The sequence below is a fragment of the Equus przewalskii genome, chromosome 25 (assembly GCF_037783145.1).
Source record: "Equus przewalskii isolate Varuska chromosome 25, EquPr2, whole genome shotgun sequence".
Classification (NCBI taxonomy): Eukaryota; Metazoa; Chordata; class Mammalia; order Perissodactyla; family Equidae; genus Equus; species Equus przewalskii.
This window is the reverse complement of record NC_091855.1, coordinates 36,698,855-36,714,597: the sequence shown is the minus strand read 5'-3', so window position 1 is coordinate 36,714,597 and position 15,743 is coordinate 36,698,855.

Below are 15,743 nucleotides of genomic sequence, written 5' to 3'. Positions count from 1 at the left end.
TGCCCCCCAAAGATATCCACAGCCTAATACCCAGAACCTGGGAGTGTTACCTTATGTCACAGAAGGGACTTGGCAGATGGGACCAAGTTAAGGATCTTGAAATGGGGGACTATCACGGATTACCTAGGAGGGTCCTAAATGTCATCACAGGGGTACTTATAAGAGAGAGAGGCGGGAGATCAGAATCAGAAGAAGGCAACGTGATCATGGAAGCAGGAGGAGAAAAGACCCTGTGATGTGGGGCCGGGGCCAAGGACATCCAGGAGAAAGCCCTGCCAACATCTTGATGTTGGCCCAGTGAGACCTATTTTGGACTTCTGACCTCCATAACTATAAGAGAGTAAATCTGTGTTGTTTTCAGCTGCTAAGTTTGTCATAGTTTGTTACGCCAGCAACAGAAAGCTACTGCAACAGCCCAAAATGGGTGCCCAATGAAAACGCTTGGGAAAGACAGGACCAACCGAGACCCTGGAGGACTTCTCCATCCTCTGTGTGCTGCTCATGGAGACATCCCATGTGCTTTTTCCCAAGCTTACATTTTAAGGAATATTTTGAGAATTTGGGGGACATCAGTGGCAACCCATGACTCCCCATTGCCACTCAGAAAGGGCTCTGAAGGAATGGGGCTGAGGATGGTGAGTCTCGGGGGGAGAGGTCTGAGGGCCTCTCAGGAGGTGGTGTCTTGAGGATTACTCTGCCTGGGCCGCCATCACAGACTACCCCAGGCTGGGTGGCTTAACCAGCAGAAATTCATTTCTCCCAGTTCTGGAGGCTAGAAGTCCAAGATCAAGGTGATATCAGGGTTGGTTTCTGGTCAGACCTGTGTTCCTGGTTCATAGATGGTGTTTCTTGCTGTGTGCTCAAATGACCTCTCCACTGTGCACATGCAGAGAAAGAGAGAGAGAGAGACACCAGTCCTATGGGATCAGGGCCCCACCTTATGACCTCGTTTATCTTTAATTAGTTCCCTTAAAAGATGAAGGCCCTATCCCCGAATGTAATCACATTGAGGGGTTCGGGCTTCAACATACGAATTTTTGGTGGACACAGTTCAGTCCATAACAGCTGGGGTGAGAGGGTAGGATGGGCCAGTGGCCAGAATACGGGAATTCAAAGGACTAGATAGCTCATGATAGATTAATTTTTCCATTGACATCAAGAGTGGCAAAGAGCACTGTGCCGGGAGGCGAGCTTCGCCCCAAACAGAGGTGGCTTCTGCTCAGCCCACTGAGTGCTTGTAACAGTGTTGAACGGAAATGCCTCTAATTAAATGGGGGCTCTTACTGTCTCAGCTGCCTGGTCCCCACTGTTCAGGTAACCTGCCAGCCCTGGTGGGCATATGAAGTCATGACCTTGTCCTAGAGGACAGAGTTGTAATAGAAGATTAAATGAGATAACAATAGTTAACATCTGTAGAGCGTCAAAGACGTGTGCTTTACATACAACAACTCATCCAGCGCCTACAACAGGCTTATGTGTTAGGAAATATCACGTCCATTTTGCAGGGGGGAGAACTGAGGCACAGAGAGGTGGCCCAAATCTCATACTGTGTTATGAGTTGAACTGCGTCCCCCCCAAAATTGAAGCCCTAACCCCTAGTACCTCAGAAGGCGACCTTATTTGGAAATAGGGTCATTGCGATGTAATCAGTTAAGATGAGGTCACACTGAAGTGGGGTGTGCCTTTAATCTAATATGACTCACGTCCTTATACAAAGGGGAAGTCTGGACCCAGACACGCACACAGGAAGAACTTCACCTGAAGGTGAAGGCAGAGAGCTACAAGCCAAGGAACGCCACAGACTGCCAGCAAACCAGAAGCTGGGCAGAAGCCTGGAGCAGATTCTCCCTCACGGCCCCAGAAGGAACCAGCCCTGCTGACATCTTGATCTTGGACTTCCGGCCTCCAGAACTGTGGGACAATAAGTTTCTGTTCGTTAAACCACTCCATTTGTGGCACATTATTATGGCAGCCCTAACAAACTAATAGACTCAGTAATTGGTGGAGTCCAGATTGGCACCCAGGCATTCTGGCCAAAGTCTGGGTTCTATACTCAGATGCTCTGCAGCCTCTTAATACCTCCTGGAAACACTTCTCAGTGTCTTGCTCATCTCAGGTCAGAGCTCAGGAGCTGTTAGTCTTTGATCTGCCTCTTCTCAGAGAAGGGCCCCTCGCCTTCCCAGGCAGCCGGGGGTGGAATGCACTCCTTTCTGCCCTTCGCCCACCGAATTCAGTCAGAGCCACGGGCTCCTGGGTCTGTATCTCCAGGACGTGCAGTGTCCATCCTTCCCTCTCTACTGCCGCAGCTGCTGTGGGGCTCTGCGCCCACTCACAGGTGAGGAAACTGAGATCCAGAGTCACGAAGTGCGAGCCCCCCAGCACAGGGTTAGTGGGGAGGCTGGGATTGCAGAGCTCCTGGTCTCACGCCAATTTCCAGCGCCTCCCCGGCCACCCGGGAGATCCCTCTGGCTTCCCGGCCGTGGCCAATCCCCACTCGGAAACTTTGTTGAATGAGAGAGCGAATAACCGAATGAAGCCCTGACACATCTCTACACACCCACTTACGAGAGCCATGCAGACTCCTCACCTCCACGGACACCTGGGGTCCCCACTACAACACCCATGCTCACGGCACTCGTGCTGCCTCCCTCTGCACCCCACCTGCAAAGTACGGAAAGACTCCCCTTTCCTGCTGGAAGAGAACGCCTGACATCCCGAACACACACGGCCCCTCAGCGCTAAAGCTGGTCCTAGAGAAGCATGGCTCCTAAGTGTCGTAACAAGGGCCACGCAGACAAGAGACCCCATAGGAGAGCGGCGAGCGGGAAGGCCAGGAGGCCCAGGAGGCTCACTCTGGGGACAAGGTCTCCTGCACAGAGCCTTTCCATTTTTTTTTAATGTTCCAAAAGGGCATTTTGAAATCTGAGGAGCGGGACTAAATATTTACCCAATCAATTCCGGGGACGTGTTGGGGGTGGTGACGTGGGACAAATCACTGGGACCTTGCTCAGGGTCTAGCCTTTTTCATTCGTTCGTTCGTTCGTTCATTCATTCCTTCATTCCTTCACTCATCCGTTCATTCGCCAAATGTTGGTTGGGCCTCATTCACATGCAGACCGCACAATCAACACTGGGGCCAGTTATGGGGGTGAGTGAAGGGAATGTAGGGTGAATGGGGCCCTGCCTTCCAGATGTTCCATCTAATGGGGCAGGGCTGGGGGCAGAGATGACTACCGGCCAACCTTGTACGATGGTAGGATGACAGTCCGCCCTTAGGGAAGAGAGGAAGCCTTCATAGGAGAGCCTGGCAGAAAGCAGATTCTCAGAAACGGGGAGGGGAGCCTTCTGGCTGATAGGGACCCATAGGGGCAAAGGCCTGGAGGAGGGAAGCTATCGGCAACCTGGAAACACAGCAAGACTTTCCATGACTGAAGTCATTGGATACATGAGAGCAAGAAGAGGGACTGACGCAAGAGAGGCAGGCAGGGACCAGAGCAGCGAGGGCCTTGACTGTGGATAGAGGAGTTCGAACTTTATCTTGTAGGCAATAGGGAGCCATTGAGTGCTTTTGAGCAGAGGAGGGACGAGCTTAATCAGAATAAGGAGGCATCACTCTCAAGACAGAACTGAGGGTGACTTCTCCCCTCTTGTCCCCTTCACTCCCCAGGGCTTCACTCATTCACAAATCACGCCAGCGGTGCTGTTGCCATAGTAACCCCAAGCCTTGGCCTCCTTTCTGGCTTGTCTGAGACTCCTGAATCCACCCACCCACCTGCCTCTGTCAGGGTAGAGTCGGGAGTGGATCCGCCTGGGCCTGACTTTATTTCTTGCCAGACCGTTGAAAACCAGAATCCACCCTCCGAGCAGGTCCAGGAGGAAGTGGACCAATATTTGAGCTAACAGTCTTGCTTTTCAGCCAATAAAAGCAGGGGGCAGAAAGGAGACTGTGCCCTCTTCTCAGCCTTGGAGGGCCTGAGGTCCTGAAGCATTGCCACGTCCTTGTCCACATGGCCCAGAGCTGGTGTGGTCGACATGGCAAGGGTCTTGCCCAGCGATGTCCTTGTTTGGGCACTTCCCGGTGTCAGCAGTCTCCTGCGGCTGTCCTGTCGTGCTCAGGGCTGTGTTTTAGAGGCAGGAAGGGACAGACCCCAGAAGCTTCTCCCTCCACTCTCCTTCCTTTCCACCATGGCTTTTTCCACCATGAAAAAGTGGTCTGTCTCTTGCTCCGGATATTGGTTTCCCACAAAGAGCCTATTCCTGTGGTTGTGCCATTACTTGGGCCAGGGACCATGTCACACAATCCCTTAAACAGGCGTCAACACCGGAGGTGGCTCTCAGACTTTTCTTCAGTCACTGGGAAAAACTCTGGGTTTGTGACAGTGAGATCTCTTGTCACCAAGAAAACCCATGGGCCCTTGCCAGAGAAATGCATTTGCCAGAAATTGCTGAGGTTTGGGACAAACGCAGCCAGGTGCTGCCAGGCTGTGCCCTCCTGTGGGAGGAGGAGTGGTTTACTCTCGCGGATTCTGGGTAGACCCTCCCCAGAGCATTCACCCCACACACTCAAAGACGGTCTGAGCTGGACCACCTGGGCCCATTTATCTAGGTGGGGGATACTGAGGCCCAAGAGGGGAGGGGATTTTTCCGGGATCCCTGAGCACATCAGTGGCAGCATCAGGATGTGAAGGCAGGCCTCCAGGCTCCAGCTAATGCTCTTTCCTCTTCCCCAGTGCGTCCCATGACCACAGCCATCTATTCTGGGAGCTATACTGGCCACATCCCCATGGCCACAGGCGTGGGCAGTGCCTGTGCCACCCCAGGTGGCTGCCCACCTCACTGAGCCTTCTTCACCGTCTCTGTGGCAGCTGCTTGGTTGGTACTCCCTACCAAGGCCTTCTGAGTCCCAGCTCTAGAACAAGGCACCCACCTGCCTGGGGGCTGCTGGCTGCCTACACACCGTCTGCTTTCTGCGCACACCTCACCAACCCATTGGAACTTGGAGCACCTTGAACCCTGTGTCTGGGACCGGGTACACCAGGGGAGTGCGGGGCAAACCCAGAGGGATGGGAAAAGGACGCTTTTATGGAGTATCTGCCACGTGCAAGGCACCGAACCAGGCTGCTCATGGCCATCATTTTGTTTAACCCTTACAACCACCCTGGAGGGTTTCTCCCACTTTCTGGGGCGCAAACTTGCTCAAAGAGGTGAGATGAACTCCCGAAGGCTGCACAGCCTGGGGCGCTGGGTGTCCAGTCCACACCCATCTTGTACCACCCACGTCTCTCCCCCTCCCCAAAAGCTTCTGCCCTGGACTCTCGGCATCTTCTTCATGCCGCATTCAGAACAGAGAGCTGCTCACACCCAGCCCTCCAGGCCACATCCTCCTGCTTGTAAGAGACAAGCCAGCCCTAGAAGCACTGTGGTTCCATGGGGTTTACCACCCTGCCCAGAAAGAGGATGCTCTGAGTGTTGGTGGAAAAGATTACCACCAGGAAGGGCCAGTTGAACCAAAAGACCCGGCGATTGTGCAGGACAGACAAAAAGGTGCCAAAGTTGCTGGTGGCCGCTGCCGCGTGGGTGCCAACCTCATCCACCTCCAGGATGGCTTGGTAGAAACTCAGGAGGGAAATCGCAAGCGTTACCTCTAAGGGAATGTGAATGGGGGCTTCGGGTAGGCTAGGGGAACCAGAGATCGCTGGACATCAATACTACACCTGAAGCCGCTTGTTGGGGATGTCACAGCAAGAATTTCTACACTAGGTGGCTGTTGAGCTGGATGACCCATTATTTATACGATAACAATTGCCATCACTAATTGAGCACTGGCTATGTGCCTAGTGCTCTTTTTAATCTTCATAACCACCCTATGAGGTCAACGTATTATGCCCATTTTACAGATGAAGAAAATACATTCAGGGACTAGGTAACCCCCCAATGCCGTAATAGGTGGAACTGGAATTCAAGCCCTTGAGTGCACTTTTGTGTTACTGAGCGGAAGTCCTAGGTTCCTTTCTCTGGTCTAAGGAATCTGATACGCACGCACTCAACCCAGCCTCGTCTGTGTCCTTCCTCTGTCACCCTCCATTGCCATGGTCTATAAGGGCGCCATCTCCTCAGCTTGAACGGGAGAGCTCTCTGTGGGCAGGGGCTGGGTGGACACTGTACTCACCACGTGGTAGGCTGGTTCGTGGATGTCGGTGCCTGTGGATGATCGAACAGACTCAGGCTCTGAGACTTCCCGTGGTGGCAGGGAGACCAGCAGGTCCCGAGGGGTGGACGTTTCTTCCGCTGAGGTCTCCATGGCTGGATAACTGCCGTTGACTCACCTTGGACACCTGCAGGTTTAGCTCTTCATTGAAGCCGGACGAGTGAGCCCGCTGCAAGAACAGGTCTAAAACCCAGCTTGGGCAAATTCTGATCTAATTTATAGGAGCCAGAAAGGGAGAACTTGGGGAAATACGACTTGGGATCCCCGTAAAAATACTTGAAAGAGGTGCTGGGTGAAACAGTGGGCTCATGAACAAGGCAGGGGTCCCATGGGCTGTCCTCTCGTTGACTGCACTCTCTAGCTGGCTCTACTCCAACTGAGTTCTGTCACCACAAACACCCATTTCGTCATCCAGGGGCATAAGGCCTGGCTCCTTTGCCGCCGTCCCTCCTGTTGTTGAGGGACCCCCTTCCCTTGGGAGCTCATCTTCAGCAGAGGTTGCTTTCTGTGGGCGTGCCAGGTGCCCAGGGAGATGCAAATCTCTCTACGTGTCAGTTTAGCCTCTGTCTCTGATGGGGCCCTGTTGGTTTCGCTTGTTTAGAACCAGAAGATTTCTTTGGATGGAATTCCTCTGCCACATGAGTTGCATGAATTTTCCACCACATATGGCCTCGAGCTGAAGTCCTTTTCTTACGTGTGGTTGGAGACTTTTCCCACTCATAGCCCCAGGGGGATGGGAAACTTCCTCGCTACTTCCTGGGGCAGTGGATGGAGTTTTCTTACACTGCTCCGTGCCAGCTCAGCCAGCCATCTTGACTGGAGGTCTGCTCACCCACTGTACAGGGGTAGACACTCCGAGAGCCAACGTCACTTCACCCAAGTCTTGTGCAGTACAAGGACGACATCCAGAGCCAGAACTCAACTCCTAGTCTGGTTCTCTTTTCACTGATGAGGGGGAAATCTTATTTTGGATGCAATAGGAGACTTCATTATTTAAGGAAACCCACGGAAATTCTTAGAGCAAAGGAGAGTTCTTCCATTACTTGGCCATTGTCTCCTATTTGGGGGCACTGGCTTCCACGAGAAGGGTCCATTTGAAGGGGAGTGCTGCAGATCAGCACCATGTGGCACTTGGATAACCTTCTGGAGCAAGTTGTTCCACCTCTTAGCATCTCTGCAGTCCAAACCTCTTCCACCGGCTTCAGCTCCCCTGGGTTAGGAAGGATGAAAGGCCCGTTGCATTTCCTTTGTAATCCATCCACAGCACTGAGCAGGGCAAGTGTCTGTAGTGAAGATACCAGCGGTGCTGTGGATTCTGAAGCATCATAAGCACCTTGACTGTTGTGTTTTCATCAGCAGAAGTCTTGGGGAGTGGCCATTCAAAGAGTGAAGGGTTTCTCCCACAAAGCTGAAGGGAAGAAGGGAAGAGGGTACAGGGCATCCATGGACCAACAAGCCAATCCTCCAGCCAGGGGATGCCCCCTAACTGTCACTCTAGACCCCCACCTTACCATCCTATCAGTGGGTACCAGATCATTCAAAACCTGATATGCCTGAGGAACGGATCTCTCAGGGCTCATTTAGGTTGTAAAATGAGAGATTCCAGAGGACATCAACAATGTTGTTTCCTGTCTTCACCAATTACTTGAATTAGTGCACTTACAAATTTTGCCAACCGGATGTTTGTGTAGCGGTGGCTCATTGTGGTTTTGATGTGCACTTTCTTGGTTAAAAACGAGGTTGAGTAACCTTTTGTATGTTTATGGACCTACTCGATATCCATTTCCTTCAGTTCGGCGCCAGTTCAGTGTTCTCCCTGTATTTCTGTAGGGCTGTTTCTTAGTGGCTCACGGTTCTTTCTGGATACTAACCGTACATCGGTTAGGTGGGTTGCAAACAGCGTCTCTCGTCTGACTTGTCTTTTCTCTCTCATAACGGGGTGTTTTGGTGACTGAAATTCTTAACTGTAATGCAGTGGACATATAGGCTTTTCTTTTATGGTTGGATCTTCCATGTGCTGTTGAGGAAAATGTTCCCTACCTCAAGATCGTGAAGATACCCCCCTATACTATCTTCTAGAAGCTGTAGTCTTATCTTTGCATTTAGGACTTTACTCCACCTGGAATGAATGCTTATGATTGGTAGGAGGGAGGGGCCAAAGCCTTTTTTTTTCCCCCATCTGGGTACCTAGTTGTCCTAGCATCAATTAAAATAAAAATCCATTCTTTGCCCGACGCTCTGTCATGCCAGCTTTGATATCCACGGGGCCATTTCTGGGCTCTATTCTGGCCTCTCTCTTTTGTCTCCTTGGTCTATTTGTACCACACAGTGTAAATTAATACAGATTTATAATAATTCCTGTTCTCCGCAGCAAAGTTTGCCCATCTGAGCTATCCTTGGCCCTTTGCACCCTCACAGACATTTTAGATTCAACTTGTCAATTGCCACCAAAAAGAAAGAATTTTGATTGAGTTTATATTAAATATTTAGATTAATTGGGGGAGAATTGACATCTTCACCATACAAGTCTTCCTCTTCATGGACATAGCACATGTTTTGAAAATTTAAGTCTACTTTAATATCTCTCGATGTAATCTCATCTACAGAGACCCGGCACCCCTTTTGCTGTTTTCTTCTGTGTATTTTTCATTTTTGAAGATAAGCCACAACTGTTCCACTGCTCTCACCAAGTGACCTCGACTGAGGTCTTGGGCCTACAGTTAGGTCCCCAGGGTGACGGCAGCTGTGTCAGAGGGCAGACTGTCTCCATCCTCCTTCGATTTCTGGAGACCCATCTTTCTTGTGCTGAGAATACTAACCCAGCTGGAACTACGTCTCTTCAGGAAGAGAGCACCAAAAATCTTCATTATTTCTGGCCAGGACTATAGGTAGGGCAATGGTATATACTATACATTTAAAAATTATATTATATTTTTAAAGGAATGGAGTCAGTAAAATATTGTGCAGCCACTAACATGAGATCTAAATAAAGTTTACAATAAAACTACACACACAGAGTGCATATAAAAACTAGCAAAATTTGAATAAAACTTGTAGACTGCATCAGTGTTTTGGCTTTGCTATTGTACTACAATTATATGAGGTGTTTTCTAGGGAACCTGGGTGAAAGGTACATGGGAACTCTCTGTACTACTTTTGCAATTTACCAAGAATTTACAGTTATTGCAAAATTAAAAAGGTTATAAAGGGGCAGGCCCGGTGGCATAGCGGTTAAGTTCACACACTCTGCTTTGGTGGCCTGGGGTTCACAAGTTCAGAGCCTGGGTGTGCACCTACACCTCTGTGAGCTCTGCATGGCCCTGGGCTCCATTCACCAAAGGGTATTTTCTCATCTACTCCACAAACATCCATGGTGCACTTTACAGGTTACAAAATCACTTTTACGTCATTCTGTCTGACCCTCTCACCCAGGTAGAGATCTTAGAACTGTATTCTCATTATCTCCCTGCATAGATGAGATCACTGATATTCAATGTACGATTTGCCCAAAGTCCCAGGAACAGCATTGGTCCTTTTTCCTAAGGAACTTAACCTGCCTAAAATAGGAGGCTCGATTTTCTCCACCTAATCTGCTATGCCCCACTAAATGGCCCTACCATTATCTCCTTCTCAGCCCAAAAACCCAGCGGTCATCTCTAACATCTGTTTGAGCTTCCATAAACCCCCACCCCATTCAATCAGTCGGCACACCCTCCAGGGGCTTCCTTCACTCTCCCTGCCCCCCACTGCTGTCATCCGCATCCAAGACTCCAGCATCCTTCACCCAGATGAGGGGGCAAAAAATCTTTCCTATAAAGGGCCAGACAGTAAATATCTTGGGCTTTGGGGGCCATACAGTCACTGTTGGCTCTACTCATCTCTGCTGTGCTAGCTGGGAAGTGGCCACAGACAAGGCGTGCACGGATGGGTGTGGCTGTGTTCCAGTAAAATTTTACTTATGGGTGCTGAAATTTGAATTTTATATACTTTTGGTGTGTTACAAAATATTGTCCTTCTTTTGATTCTATCAACTGTTTACAACTTTCATAGTTATATTTTGTCTTGCATTCTTAGCTTGTGGGCAATACAAAGACAGACAGTGGGCCGGATTTGACCCACAGGCAATAGTTGGTGGACACCTGATCATAGACCACCGCAGTAACTTCCCAGCTGGTCTTCCTATGCTCTGCTTTCCACTCAGCTGTTGGAGAGATCAGTTACAGACACTCGTGAGACCACTTTGGTCGCCTACTCAACACCCCTCCCCACAACATGGCTTCCTACCAACCTGTAACCCCATTCCCAACTCTCATGCGAGTCTCTCTCTAGCTTTACAGTGAAATTACCCAGAGTTCCCCTGTGGCAGGAGCTCTCCAAAACCACTTGGAACTGGAGCCAGAGACCTGGGTCCCAGGCTGTGTGCAGCCCCGGGGGAGGCTGTTCCACGTCTGGGCACTAGTTCCCTCATTGGTGCAGCGAGGAGGTTGGCGCATCCCGTGTGGGGGTCTTTTTAGCCTTAGATTTTGTCACCTTTAGGTAGAGTGACCAATTTTCCAGTTTGTGCAGGACATTCCTAAGTTTTAGCACTGAAAGTCTTGTGTTCCAGAACTCCCAGTGCTGGGCAAACGGGGATGGTTGGTCCCCCTCCCTATAGAGTCTCCGCTGTGGCCGTCAGAGGGTTTCTCACGGCACAGGCAAGCCTGGAGTGGACCCCGGGCAGCTGTCTGAGCTCTAGAGGTGGGCCGGGGATGTGGCTTGGGTTTACGAATCCCAAGAAGACTAGAGAAACCTCTCAGCATCACCTCCCAGCATCCTGATCACGTAATCGTTAACGAGCAGACCCAGGGCTGTGGTACAGAGTCTCGACCCAGAGAGGAAGCTCACGGGATGCTGGCTCACCTCCTCCCAAAAGATCCCCCTCTTCCCTCCCAAGGGGACCCCAAGAGGGTTCACTCCTTCCTGTTTGTGTTATGCATTGAGGTTTGCCTCACACTTGCTTTTCTCTGAGGCCCATGGGAACCCCTTAGTGGGTCTGGTCCCCGCTCTGGGTTTTTGTCACACTCCCCCATCTCACCCCATCCCTAGGAAAATGAAGAGTTGAACCAGACCCGGGGCAGCAGACTCCAGTGCCTCCAGGAACTCAGTAAGGCCGCTTCCAAGGTGACGTGGTGGGGAACGGTGAGCATGTGGGACTGGAGAGAGTAGGTCCCTGCAGCCAGACAAGACCCACCTGGGGGCCGGATCCCGCCCAGGGCCTCCAGTTTGCAAGCCTGGACTGTGTGATTTCTGAGGAGCCTTCCAGCTTTACATTGCATGGTTCTATGATGGAGCCGGCTGAGATGTCACATCTTGGACTTCAAGAACCGTGCATCCCAGGAGCCAGGGAGGCGTGGGGTGGGAGCAGACCCCTTCTTGGGTCAGGAAGCCAATTGCACATTTTCTCTCTAATTCTGGAGCTCGAAGGTGCTTTCTCGCCAGTAATCAGGGAGCCTCAGCACCCTGGGACCATTCTGGGGCAGCTGGATGTGTGGGTGGCATCTGACTGTTTCTCAAGCTGTTTGGGGAAGGACCACAGGAAGTGACGTAGCCCTCAATGTCACGTCAAAACGTGGATGAGATGCCCTTGACCATTTGGCCTTCCTCTAGTAGACTTTCCTGAATGTTTCTCCAGGTACTTGGGGCCTTAGCTTGAGTGGAACAGACACCATTGAGCAGCAAGGTCGTGCTGGGAGCCCTGAGCTGGGCGGAGCGCAGAGTGGCAGAGTAGGTCCAAGCACGGGCCTGGACCCGGGCGGCCTGGGGCCCAAATCTCAGCTCTGCTGCTGCGCACAGCGAGGTTCAGGGTCACGTCCAAATTCACATGACGGAAACGCATCAACGCCAGGCAAGAGAGGACCCGGTGTGCCAGAGAAGAGCGAGGGCTCTCACGTCACTTCTCTCTCTCTCTCTCTCTCTCTCTCTCTCTCTCTCTCGCACACACACACACACACACACACACAGAGTACTGTCCTTATCTCATTTTACCATCAGAAAACTAAAGCCCAGAGAAGTTAGCTCAGATTCCAGAGTCAGTATTTGCGCCCTGGACATTCTTGCTCTGCTTGGACAAACCTGTCACTCCACTAGAACGTCAGCTCCAGTTTTGTCGACTGTCGTTAGCCCAGGACTAGAACAGGTGTGGCATGCAGTCAGTGCTCCATCAGTATTCACTGAGTGAAAGAAGGAAGGAGAGATGGTTATTGGCATTGGTCTCGTGGGTGTGAGAATAAATTATTCCTTTTACAAGAGGCTACAGTTAGACTGGCTTCTGCACTGAGTTAGAGGCTGACGCAGCAGATTCTGGGGGTCAGCATGGGCTCGGCTATAGCTGAGGGATGGGCTGCCCACCCTGCTCTTAGCACCTGGCGACTGCCCTTTGGTTTCTGATGCTCTAGATAGAGAGAGGTTGGGCACCGAAGTCAGACAGGCTCTGCTGCCGCTGAGCTGTGTGACCCTGCATGAGTCACTCCACCTCTCTGAACCATACTTTCTTCATCTGTCAAATTAGGAGCAATCGCTAATCAGAAGGGCTAATAAGAATAGGAAAGGGGAGGCACCTTCGAACGTGCTGAGCTCCACCTCAGGCTCACTGGCCTTTTTTCCTTCCCTTCCATCTTCCCGCAGTGTGGAAAGCAGGGACTCAGGACTGGCCCTGCCTGGATTGAATGCCACCTCCACCAGTGGTTAAGTTACTTATGCCACCTCAGCGTCCTCATCTGAAAACTGTGGGTGATAATTGTTTCTCAATCTCAGGGTTGTCATGAGGAGTCAGTAAATTCATGTCCGTAAAGTGCTTAGAATAAGGTCGTGCAATGTAAGTGTGAGTGACTCCATCCTATTATTCCAGATGGTCTGCACACTATTCATGTATCCCAAAATGTATAAATAGGGCTAAGTCAGTGCTTTCAAACTTCTCTGCATTGTGATCCCAATACAGCATCTTAAGAAAGCTTCGGACTCTCCCCCAAATATGCGCACACACACACACAACACTTTACAATTTAGGGAGATTTGAATTCCACAAAGGTCCTGCGGTCCCTGTGTGCTAGGACATCCTTTTCTCCCGCAGGGCATCTTGTATGATGGAAAGATGGAAATGACCTTCAGAGCTTCAAAGAGCCGCTGCCTGAGACTGTGGGGGAGCAGGCAGCCGTGGCATCAGCACAGGAGGCAGGCTGGGCTCAGCCACCGGCCCCGAGCTCACTCCCGCCCCGCAGCCCGGCTGCTTCCAGTCCTAAGGCCTCTGGGAGGGCTTGAGGAGTGTGAAAACCTGCACGTTACGTCCTGGAATGCCACGGGTTTCTCATCAATCATCTGTGAGGTCCACGGGGGCAAGAGATCATGTCACAGTCATATCCGGATTTCCATGTGAGAACTGGCCTGGCCTAGAGAAGATGCTTAATAAAAGTCAGGGTATGAATGAGTGAGTGAAGAGAAACTCAAGTTCTGGGTAGTGGTGTGCTCCCGAAAACGGCAGGGATCTCCCCAAGGACCCAGTTAAATGACAGAGGAGAAGCTACCTGACCTGGAGGGCAGGGTGGAAATGGCAAAAGGGGCTTGTCTGTTTCTCTCTGACTCCCAGAAATGCCAGTGGAAAAGTGGAAATGCCGCTGCTCCGGTGGGGCTGCTGCAGTGGCAGCTCCATGTCCCTGGGGAAAACAGCAGCTTTTCCTGCCCCGAGCAGCGGCCTGAGCTGTGCCTAGTCAGGAACCCCACTCGCTTGGGGCTCGCCCTCTGTCAGTTTGCAGCTTAGGCCCCGCCCTTTCTCTGTGCACGTCCCTGCCTCCAGGCGGGCACAGGCACCCCCTTAAGCTGTCCTTGCATCTAACATCATCTCCCAACCCCTTCACGATCCCTGGACTCCAGGTGGAGCCAGGACACGGCCCTAAAAAAGGCTGTCATTGTTTTTTTAACGTGATTGTCAGCGTAATACCGGCTGCTATGAAAAATTTGGGAAAATACAGAGTCTAAAGGAGAAAGTAAAATCATTCACAAACCTGTCGTTCAGATATAACTAGATTTAATTTATTTACTTCCAGTCTCTTAAAAAATGGGTACATGCATTGTGCAGAATATCAACAGGGAGGCCCTTCCAGGCTTGGTTTTGATGGAGGCACAAAGACAACAAATGCTACAGTCCAGAGCGGCTCCCGTGGAAAAATTTCACAGAAGGTGGTCAAGAACTGGTCTCCGGACTCTTAGATGCTTTCCTCACATGAAGAAGGATTTTAAAGTGGTGAGAAGGTGGAGACTGAGAAAGGAACGACAAAGAGGCGGGAGGGAGCGCTTCCCCAGGCCATGTCAGGAACGGGCGTGCCTCAGCCACTGAGCAAGCATGGTCACATCCGGTCAAGGCCCTCCTCCCTGTTCACAGCCTTCTCACTGTGTCCTCACGCGGTGGAGGGGCAGGGGGTCTCTCTGGAGCCTCATGTATAAGGACACTAATCCCATTGATGAGGGCTCCACCTTTGACCCAATCACCTCTCAGTGGCCCCACCTCCAAATGCCATCATCTTTGGGGATCAAGATTTCAACATATGAATTGGAGGGGAGGCACAAACATCCAGATCACAGCAAGGACCTTCAGTGGGGGCACCCATACAGCACGATGATACCTACTTCCGTAGTTAGGGGCACAGCGGCCTGGGGCCTGACCCCTGTCTGGACGATCTAGACGTGCAGGCAGGCTGGGGAGACTTCCCAGAGACCTGGGCCTCTATCTCCCATCTCTCTCCTATCTCACCACTTTCCACCTGGCTTTGGGATACGTGAATACATGTGTCCCGGGGACATATTGCTGGGTAACAAACCACGCCAAATCCAGCGAAATAGACAGCACCGGTCATTTATTATCATCTCCCACGGCCCCGGGCTTGACTGGGCTCGGCTGGGCGGTTCTCGCTCGGGGTCTCTCTCGGGTTCAGTGGGACAGTGGCTGGGCCGGAATCAGCCTGAAGGCAGACAAGTTCAAACCACCACATCCGACGTCCCCGCTAGACTCGGGGCTCACTGAAAGCAGGGACCACGTTTTATTCGTTTTTCTCCCTATTTGTCCCCCTCCCTCTGCCTTTCACTGCTCAGCACAGAACAACCCCAAACTAAGGATCTGTTAAATAAATAATAACTACAACAATGCCAGCTTCTATTTTCGGAGTTCCGCCACCTCCCAGGTCCTGTCTTTGGTGATTCAACCACCTCCTGTCATCCGAAGAATCCTGGGATGGGTGTTCTATCCCCATTAGAGAGAAGAGGCAGTTGAGGGCCAGAGAGGTTAAATTTCTTGCTGAGGTCACACAGCTAGTAAATGGGAGGGCTGGGATCTGAACTGGGGAATCTCTCGTCCTAAAGCCCAAGCTCGGAACCTCCCCTTTTGCCCATTATTTCAGAAAGGGGTTGGCTGCCTTTTGCCCAAGACCAGCGTTTCCCAAAGTGTGGCCCTGGGGTCTTTCATAAGAAGGGTGCGTGTTAAAAGCAAAGAATCACAGGTTACCCCCAA